This window comes from Olea europaea, chromosome 7 (assembly GCF_002742605.1).
Source record: "Olea europaea var. sylvestris chromosome 7, O_europaea_v1, whole genome shotgun sequence".
NCBI classification, from domain to species: domain Eukaryota; kingdom Viridiplantae; phylum Streptophyta; class Magnoliopsida; order Lamiales; family Oleaceae; genus Olea; species Olea europaea.
The window spans coordinates 21899492-21910397 of record NC_036243.1 but is presented as its reverse complement, the minus strand read 5'-3'; the positions used below and the strand labels follow the sequence as shown (position 1 = coordinate 21910397).

The window sequence follows — 10906 nt, the reverse complement described above, 5'->3', positions numbered from 1 at the left end:
AACATTGAAAGTGTTGGAAATATTTATATCAGCTGGAAGGTCAACTTTATAAGGATCATCACCAATATTTTGAAAAATGCGAAAATGACCTATCTTCTTATCTTTAAGCTATTGTGAGTGCCAACCGAAAAAATGATTTTTTCTGAGATGGATCGTCGCCAAATCACCTTTGTTGAATAGTTTAAGACGTCGATGGTGGTATGCAACAGTCTTGTACTGAATATTAGCATTTTCTAAATTTTGTTTTTCCTTGTGCTTAATTCTTTGAATACATTCAGAAAACTTTTTCTACATTTGAACTGACATTTGGAACTCGAATCAAATCTAATGCATGTCGTGGAACATTAGTATAAACGATTTCAAATGGATTCTTCTTGGTAGATCGATTAAAACTCAATTTGTGCACGGACAACATCCTACTGTTTTGGTTTATTTTCACTAACTGCTCGTATCATATTGCCAAGAGTTCGATTAGCTACTTCCGTTTGACCATTTGTATGGGGATGATTTGTGCTACTAAACATCAAAGAATTGTCAAACATTCTCCACTGTATTTTCCCGAAGTTATCAGAAGTTTAGAACAAGGAATGCCGTGTAGGCGAACGATATCACGAAAAATTATATTAGCTACGTAAGAAGCATCTACAGTTTTCTTACAAGGAAAGAAGTGAGCCATCTTCGAAATCGATCAATTATGACCAAAACAAAATCAAATCCCTGTTGAGTTTGTGGAAGATTGAGATCTTGCCATATTGTTTCTGGAATAGGCAAAAGGGTATAAAGTCTAGTATTTATAGCTTGTCCCTTCGCTTTCTGACATAATGGACAATGCTGAGCAAAATGATCAATGTCTTTGTTAAGCTGTGTCCAATAAAATCTCTCTTCAACCAAGCTGATTATCTTATCTTAACCAATATGTCCTCCTAATCCACTTGCATGTTATTCTCGAATAAAGTGCTCACCAAAGAGGAACGAGGAATGCATAACTGAGTTCCTTTATACAAGAATCCTTCCTAAAGAAGATAATCGACTATAAATTCCCTACTACTGGATTGAGTCTATATATCACCAAAACATCAGTTGCATAAAGTTCTTTCAAACAATTAAACCTAACTACTTCAGTGCTAACTATAGCTAAAAGATATGCACATCGACTTAATGCGTCTGCTACTTTATTCTGTTGGCTCGACTTTTGTTTTATAACAAAAGTGAATTTTTGCAAAGTAGTGATCCATCTAGCATGCATTCAATTCATTATTTTTTGAGAATTAACAAACTTCAAGGAATGATGGTTTGTAAATGGCACAAATTCTCGTTGAATCAAGTAATGTTCCCGTGCTTTAATGCTCAAATAACGGCATAAAATTCTAACTCATAAGTAGTCCACTTTTGTCAAGATTCACTCACCTTTTCACTTAGAAATTTGACTGGGCGACCTTCTTGAGATAATACTACTCCAATTCACATAACGATCCCTAAAACATAATAGAAGAATATTCCCAAGCAGGTATTTAGTTAACATTAGTGGTTGACATTTTAAACTTACTGTTTTCCGATTAGTAAAAATATTACTCAACTTTAATTGGAATCCCTATATTCTTTTACTGTATTTGGTTGTTCTGTTCTAACTTCTAAAAAATAAGTAGGCTCGGTTCATGTAGTTGCTGCTAATTTAAGAATGAAGAACCATAAAATGTTGGCAATGTGCACATCTTTGTAGAAAGGGTACAAGAAAATGAGATGAGGGCCGTTGGGCTATTGGGGATGTAAGTACATAAAGTGCCTTTCCTAATTTGCCTGTCAATTGGCTAATTAACAGCCAGAAGTTACCTTATCTGCTCTCTCGAACTTGTTATCCCCACATGCATTTCTGGCACCTTGACGCATCACATATTCTTAGTGAATAGTGCTATTCATCAATTTTTATTTTATTTTATTATTATTATTATTATTTTTATCATCATCAATCTAAGTGATATTGAACCTCATGATTCATTGTTCAATCACTTACAACTAATAATGAATAGAATTACTCAGCGAACTAGAAGACACCTTAGTGGCAAATAATGTGTTGATGTCTTCCCATTTGTGAAGAAGAGCTAGTATGTCGAAGTGTCAAAAAAGTATTAGAAAAATGGTCCAGAGAAAATAAGTTTGGGACTGCAAAGTAAATCTAAATTTTAAACTCTTTTAAGAAAAATTTAGTACTCACAAGGAAGAAAAGCAAACAAAAAGAAGAAAATAAACCTATGATAGAATTGTTAATAGAATATTCGGCATTTTACAAAAATTAGGCTCAAATCCAATTAGTTGCTTGGAACCTGTTGAATTGAAATGAAAATACAAATCCATTATCTTAAATTCATAACCCAATCACTTCCAAATTCACGAAAGGCAAACCCTATTGAGCTTTCCCTCCCGTTGCCAGTGCACTTGTCCGTCACGCCCCTTGCCTTTACCTGCTGTCGGCTACTATTGAGTCGTCACCAATGCCGAGCATCTCCGGTCTTAGTGACTCGTGAAAGGTGATCCTCTGCCTCCCTTGACTCCTTTTTTTTATTTTTTATTTATTTTTTATTTATCATTTATGAGTTATTACTATAATTTGTGATACATAATTTAAGAGAAAAACCTGCCTAGTACATATCAAAACGATTATTTGGGATTTTGCAAATTATAAGTAATTTGTACAATTTTGTTAGTTTAATCGGAACTAATTTTAATTGATTTTGTTAAAATGCCTGTTTAATTAATTTTAATATTAAACTGATCGTGATATGTTCAGGTAAGAGACTACGTGTATTGATCCTCTAACCTCATCGAATTATATTTTAATATGTATATATTTTTACGTTTTTTGTGCATATACATATAGATTGAAGAATTTTTAATATTATTTAATTAAATATTAATAAATGATCTTGTTGTAATAATCGTTGACTATTGAAGGACAATGGACCGTTGACCGTCAACGGTCAACTACCGCCTAGCTGACTTCCATTCTTGGATTTGCCACTGCCTGAGGCCTAAAGAGAAAAGTACTAGACATGCTTCATTTTGTCATTATTGTGATCAACTGAACTGATTACCGGAGAAAGTGTGAACTAAAAGCAAATTTAAACCATGAATCCACCAAGTACAAGGTAAATCAACAATCTGGTATCTACACAGACAAAAAGGAGTAGCTATTTTTCGACAATTTGAAACAGAATTATTGCATAATTCTGTGTGCTTGATGAACTTCCCAAATACTGGTAATGTAATGTACCTAAAAGCATTTCTTCTTCCTGGGTTCATTTCAACTTTGATTTATTTATGTACCTTGTGCTCCTCTCTTAGAGGTGTAAGCATATTAGCAATATATTCCTACAACTTCACTGGAGGACTTCCCTTCAATCCACAACACGTAACAATTTCATCACGTGTTCCTAAAGGGACCAACCACATAAGTTCGTCAGTTTAACATGCATATAACAAGATCGAGTTTAAAGAATTGTGGATAGGATAACACAAATAACAAACATTCACTAAAGAAAGAAGGTCCTCTGTCCTCAGAATAATCGATCAATCTGAATTAAAAATCTAAGAGGAACTGACAATAGGAAGTAGTGCACCAAAGTTTCTCTATTGTGACAAAACTGAAAACAAATTACTGAATCATTTTGCCCTCTAAGTTCAAAAAATATTAACTTCCACTATTTAGTCGTAAAACCCTTGATTCCATGTCTTCTCAAGAAACAAGTGGGCTATTTCTTTAAAATTGTGCTCAATTTCATGTGGCAATTCCATCAAGCTCCCTTCCATAGTTGGGGGGAGAATCTGCACGAATTGGATTTTTAAGGAACGTATCTAGAGAGAATTTGATTTTGTTAGACAATGTGTGGTTGATAAATAAGGATCAGTTTTTTTAAAAAGGTATGGAATGTCTTCAAATTTTCAATATGCTATAAGCTCTGATGTTTAGACTCTTAGTCGAAGTATTCGTCTCAGACACAATAGGACACACATTGGAATGAGTATGTGATATATGTTGGATCCTCTAAGTTTCAATTGGCCACTTCGTCATTTTTGTTTCTTCATTCTTCTTCCTTTTTTTTTTTTTTTTTTCATCTCTTTATGCCGAGAGATGGAGAAAGGCATTGGCGCTAGGTTTCTCCTACTTTTTCTTTTTCATCTTTTTTTCCTTCTTCCGTCTCTATATCTGTGGTTTAAGATTTTGTTTGTATAAAATAAAAATGAATTCCATATTGTTCTACTTAGTTCTTCACTAAGTCTAAATCGCTATCAAATCCTTTATTTTCTGTTTTACAAACCATTTAGTTATTCCCATAATCGAAAACTAAATCCCAAAATTGTATTTTATTCGTCTTAACTCCTCATTCGATACCCATTTTCTTTTTTGTGAATAATTGATTTTGATTTATTCAAAATGACATTTTGATTTAGTAAAAAAATTGAAATTTGAAAAACGCACTCACATACCCGTGTTTGAAACTTGGACTCTTTTTAATCATGTTCACATACTCTACATTTCAGAAAATAAAATATCCGACATACGTACCCGTACCCTATATCTGTATCTGAGTCCAAACATTATAGGATATAAGTATGCCAGTCCCTCTTATATTTTTCCATGGACATGGCTATACATTTTAGAAAATAAAAACCCGACACTTAGATACGTACTCGTACCTGTATCCAAGCATCATAGGATATAAGTATGCCCCGTCTTATATTTTTTCAAGATTGTATGTCCAGTCTTCAAGCCACAGGCCACGACCATTAGGCCATAAAGAGGCTTCACAGCATTCTAGGAAGAACAGTTCTTTTAAAACCATGCTTAGATTTGGTCCATGCAAATATAGAAGCATGATTCTGGAAAAAGCTGAATGGCTCCTTTATTTACACATGTACCCATTATTTCTAGCTCAACAGACAACCATGCAGTTCTTAGCCAAAAGGTTTTACAGCTGAATCATGGAGATTTCCCGTCAGAGGTGGACCATAGTAGCGATGGACAACAATAGAAAATACAAAAAAGGATTTAATGATATCATAATACTCAAGTAAAAACCCTCGTCTCATTCTTTGACATGTAAAAGAAACACCAGAGACAGCTATTTCAACTTTTCCACGTCCTCCTCCTCCAGGACATTCATGCAAATCCTGTCTGTTTTGCTAGAGTAATTACCAAGTGAAAAAAGGCTTCCAATACCGGTCCTTCCTGCTGTAAAAGTGAAAAAGAAAGAAAATGATATCTTGATCAATGTTGACTTTTTCATTGAAAATATCATCAAAAGCAGGTAAGAAATATGGAAATAGAATAACGAGTTCATAAATAGACATTCTGCAAATGAAAAACAACTAATCATATAATCAGTTAATTCTCTCCATCAATCATATTTAGTAAAAATCCAACCCACCTCCCTGCGAAAGAAAAAGAAAAAATAAAAAATACAGTATGATTTATGGCACAAATGTGACTTGAGTGATCAAATGAATTCCTGTACCATGAGACAAAATTAGAACATTGCCACGCACAAGTTGTCGCCTGAAACAGTGCTTTCCCACCCAAAACACCTACTATGGCATCAACCCACGTTCATGGCCAAGAAACCGAGATTGATCGTTCTTAGTCTAATGTAAATTAGTTTACTACCCTAAAACTTACAAAAATTAAAAGCTAAGGCCGGATGCATATGCACCTAACAAACCACAAGCGGAGTAGAAATCTCTGAAGTATCCCATGAATCAAGTAGAGATTTCAGTGTGAGAATTTTTTGGGGGAACAATCATACTATATTATATTAATTTATTTTCCGATTTGACTATCATAATCTACATCCTACTAGAAATGTCCAAACACAAACCGTCTGTAGATCCTATCTAAAAAATTCCAAACGGGAAAGGGAAGTTCGTTGATTTCTATGCTCTTAAAACCCCAAAACTTATTCTAAGATTGTTTTCACATTTTTGAGTCCTATCACGAATAACAAATTTATGGTTGAATTGGATGCAGACATGACATTTTTATGACTTGTGCAAAGCAAAGATCCAGGAAAACAATCAATTTCACAGTTGCCCATTTGAAGTAATAACCACAAAAGTTCTAATTCTAGCAAAACAGTTTTCTTGTCTAAAATGCTCTAAACACTAATTTGTCACACGGCACATTAGCAATACTACTAGTAGACCCAGGAACTAATGAATAAACCAGTTATTTGAATTTGTACATGACATGGAAGTAAGGTCTTGGTCCATGGGTAAAAAGACATGTTTAGAGGCCTTGAGGTCATAAGATCTCAATTTGAAGTTCCATCGGTAATGTTGTCCAGTTATGTGATTATTTTTCATTTCTTTTACTCATGGCTCATGCATCATTTATTGTATATGTGGGTTTAGAATTTCAAATGAAACAAGCAGCAGCAATAAACAAATGACTTTGAAATCAAAGAGCAGAAAACAGTGATTATCTGGGATGTAACAAGGTGATTTTACCATCACATGCTTTTAGAACCACTTGATAGTTAACAAAGCCAGAGAAAAGTGTTGTCTGCAATTAAAAGCTACAATAATCAAAACGTTTGCCAAGTAATAATCATTAAGCAGGACACACTAACAATGATCTGTATCGTTCAAGACCTGTGAGGTTAGAAACAGCAGAAATGAAACGCATACTAAAAAACTACCACATATATAAAAGAAAATGTTTAGACTTTTAGTTGTTTTCTCAGCAATCCCCAACATAATTAAAAACGAAGCCAAGTAATTTTGGACTAAATAGTGTCAATTGATTATAGAATATCAAAAAAAAAAAAAAAAAATACAATTAGGAGAAAAAAAGGAAACTCTAGCAACATTGTATGACCAGAATAAAATTCCAGAGAATTTTAGTGAAGGCAATCATTTTACACTCAGAAAATTCCAAAACATAAACAGAAAGTTGGGAAATAAAGCTACCAATTTTATAGTCATACTTCTTATCTAAGATAAATAAACCATTGAAAAGAATGAGAAGATCAAGGGAACACCCAAAAAACTTGAACTCCATCATCCCCACTACTATTCCTTCGGTGCCGTGGTCTCTCTGGGTCCTCGCATCTTTGTTGGGCGAGGTGGACCGCTGGGGATTTTCACGATTTTGGTCTTCCCTTGAGGAGCGAGGACTGCTTCTTTGTGATGATTGTGGGGCATCCTAACATTCGGTAGTGTTATATCCGTAGAGGCGACGTAAGTGCAATATTTTGGATCTTCTCTTATGCCGGCCCCTGGATAACGTCCTCCTTGACGGTCCTACTTCGGCATTTGCACTTGGTCCAGTGTTCTCGTACTTCAAAATTGGGACCACGTTCAACGTGGCAGAAGCGAGAGTCGAACTAGAGGTGGGTGCTACAGTGTGCCCAGCTTGGGTCCATTGTTGGGTGATGTGAGGTGTGCCAAGGGTCCTCACCCTACCTGCCTCTGAGGCGATGAAAATCCCTGCACCGCACGATTTTGATGATCAATTATTTTTTCATTGATGATCTCCACTCTCATCATCTCTCCGCACATCTTGCCAAAACAATGTATTCATATTCAGGATTCCTTTCAAAAAAGCTGAAAGGGCCTCTCTATATATGACCTGTCCGCAATAGGTTATCTCATCAGTGAACTCTTGAATGTCTCTTCAGGGGCTTGCCTCATATCCTGCAAGCATTGCACTAGTGATAAGTTTCAAGAATGCTTTCTTTACATCGGGCCAACTTCTCATGCTTAGTGGCTGAACTAGACTTCAGCCGCTTCGGCTAAGGTCAGGTGGTAAGTTCTACATTTTAACACCAGTGAGGCTCTTCTTAGGCTCATATGCATCATGTATTTAATGAGGTGTTTCTCTAGGTCACCTTTTCCCTCATACTTTGAAATTTTAGAGGGCACAAAGTTTGCAGGCATTGTGAAGCTATGAATTTCTAGGAGGTTGTCGTCATCGTCATCTATCTTATATGATTGACATGGTCCTTCAAAGTTATTCTCATTTGTATCGTTTTGGAAGGAGGCTGGGAAGCTTCCTCCCAGTTCTCCCAATCCACTACTTTCCTTCTCTCACGCCTATTTATAGGCGGAGATCATGCCTCTTAATTTAGTCCTTGCTTTTGCTGGACTGACCTCTGGACAGAGCGAACTCTGCTAGTTAGATTTTTCCATATCCGGTCAAATACACTAACCGACCTCTGAGGCTCATATTTTGGTGGAAAGTTTTCTCCCAAGCAGAGAATCCACTACCTGTGTGCCTGCCGCATACAAGGAGACATCCGCCCTTACTTCCATTTCAATAGGGGGCTCTCTTCGGTGGCCTAAATGGCCTCGGCTATGTGATGTAGGGTGTTGTGAGACCTTTCTAGCATTTGGAGTTCCTGCTGGCCTTGGACCTACATGAGGAGTTCATATACGATCGCGTTTTAGGTTACGATGTCCCTCATACTTGCAGCCAATTGGGCTACTTCTACAATTAGCCTTACTGTCACTCCATCTCCTTGACGATGACGATGGTGAGGCTTGGGTGTGTAATATTTGTCCAAAACACCTCTTTTTCAGAAGCGTTCTCATCCTTTTAGGATTAATGTCTTCAATGCTTGAACTCATCTTTTTTCAAGGGTATTTAGACTAGATTGCTGACTTTGATTTAGTTCTCTTTCAACAACGTCCCTTTTTCAAGGGAAAATATTTTCTCTGAATTCTCCGGTGGCTTTTCTCTGCTGTAAATAGGAAACATTAAAATAGTTGGTTTCTACAGACAGTGTCAATCTGTTGACCCCGCAAATTGGACCCTCCATTTGACTAACGGAGAACTTCTCCACGTGATCCTCCATACGCACAATAACAAATGGTCAGGCGTATATGGTTAGTACCAGCGGTGGTGGTGATGGTCATATACACTCTAACGATCAAGTTAGTCGATGGTGGTGGTTGCGGTGGTGCCGAAATGCGCAATGCTCAAGGGGAGGAGAAAATGTGATAGCTTGGTTATGGAATGCTTACCTTTGTCTCCGGCCAAGCCTTTGGTATTTATAGGCAAAGGGGGTAACCGCAAGATGTGAAACACGTGTATTCATACAATGGTGTGAAGTGTCTGCTTGTAAGCGTCTATCAATCACTTCCTAGATGGATGGGCAATTAATTTTTCTGATTTTGAATTGACATATGACAGAGGTGTTACGTCAATCATTCCTAAAGATACAAAGACAATCTTGACCAAAACATCGATTTGTGAAACTGACGGCGAAGAAGTACTTCTCTCATTCTCCGCAACATAGCGCCTTAGTTACCTCACGCTTCTGGAGGTACGCCTCAGAACATTTGAACGCCTCGAACAACATCACTCCGATGACCTCACATCTCGATCATGACATTCACACGCCGAGTGCCACGTGTGGCGTAACGTCAATTTATTAAAGAAAATTTTGGAAAATTTATTCAAGAATCGAGAAAATTAATTTAAGCATTATATCATTAGAGATCAAACTTTTCTTGTTTTAATAGTGGTTAAATTTGTCATCATGTATCGTACTTCAAGTGGTAATGAAAAAATTGATGAAGCTTATCAGCCATCATAGCCTACTAGCTTGTCTTAAGTGAGTGGATAAAAACTTATTTTTCAGAAATAAGTATTTATTAAATTATTACTCGATCAAAAATTTAATTATTTCATACATTTGGTTTGACAGCATAATTTTTAGAATAAAATGATTTTATAGTAAGTTCTTTTAAAGTTAATTTCAGTGCAATTAAATCATTTTAGTATAGTTAAATAATCCTGTTAGTATTAAATATTTCAGCATATTTAAAGTTATTTTTAAAACCACTATAAAGCACTCAAGTGATTTTACCCTAGTCTACACTAATGTGAATGTATTTCCACAGTGTATGACAATATATGATTATTTTACTCACTATGCACTGATGGTGTATCATCAGTTATAGTGTTTTATCCACTCTGCACCATTGTGAATATTTTTTCAAAGTGTATGACCAGATTATAGCCTTTGGGTAGCTCGGTGTGTGCATGACCAGAATTTTAGAATTAAATAGCTTTGTCGTGTATGTAATATCCCAAACTTCACGTTATACATTTGACCATTTGCATCAATTTTCTAATTGCTTTCTCTTAAAACGGTATATTCGATCATCGAGGCTTTAAAATCTTTACATGGTGATAATTTTCCACTCCTCGACCCAGGTGGTGAATTTTACATTGAGCTTTGATAGAAAATTAGGTTAACTAAATTTTGGAAATTGGGTTGGCAAGTAATGGAAAATCGAGAAGGTCGGAAATTAGTATTGACAAAGATTCAAGCTTTCCATTCTGTTGATTGAGGTCACCTTAAATCCTAGATATGTAATTGACATATTTGAGACATGACGCATGAAGTGACATGATCACAATACAATAAGATATGTCTTATAAGATGTTATAAATATCGAGGTGCGAATTGTTGAAATCGGTTGACAATCGGGTGTCAATCAGGTAAGTCATTATATGAACATTGAGGAATTAGCTCTATAATATATTTTGGGATCTTAGGGCAAGTGAAATGGATTGTAAACACTTTAAAGTAAGCCAATGATACTTGACTTGTACCTGCAAAGATATATATAAAATCAAATTATACTACAAGTGACCACCTCATGCTTGAATACTTCGTGCTTGGGATGTTTGTCATTTTAACACTCAATTTTTTCAACCTTAAGGCATTAATCTCGTGTCTACTCCCTAAGAACTTAATGTAGGATGAATATATATTCTTAAAAGTCACAAGTGGACCCAAAGATGATGGTTGAAAGTCAAGTATTGCTGCAAAGAAGACACATCGTGCTTGGACAACTCATGCTTAAGAATACTTGTCCTTTGTTCATATTTTTCTTCACCCTT

The 10906-nt window shown here is 35.8% G+C and overlaps 1 long non-coding RNA gene across 2 annotated transcripts; it reads right to left on the bottom strand.

Moving 5' to 3' along the window:
* Positions 1–4873: 4873 nt before the first annotated feature.
* On the bottom strand, positions 4874–7167 carry LOC111397725. Of its 2 annotated transcripts, XR_002703318.1 has the most exons (3): positions 7032–7167; positions 6499–6553; positions 4874–5227 (listed from the first exon to the last, which is right to left on the bottom strand). It is a non-coding gene; the product is annotated as an uncharacterized LOC111397725 (long non-coding RNA). The 2 variants fall into 2 exon arrangements; XR_002703317.1 differs by lacking the exon at positions 6499–6553.
* Positions 7168–10906: the final 3739 nt, after the last annotated feature.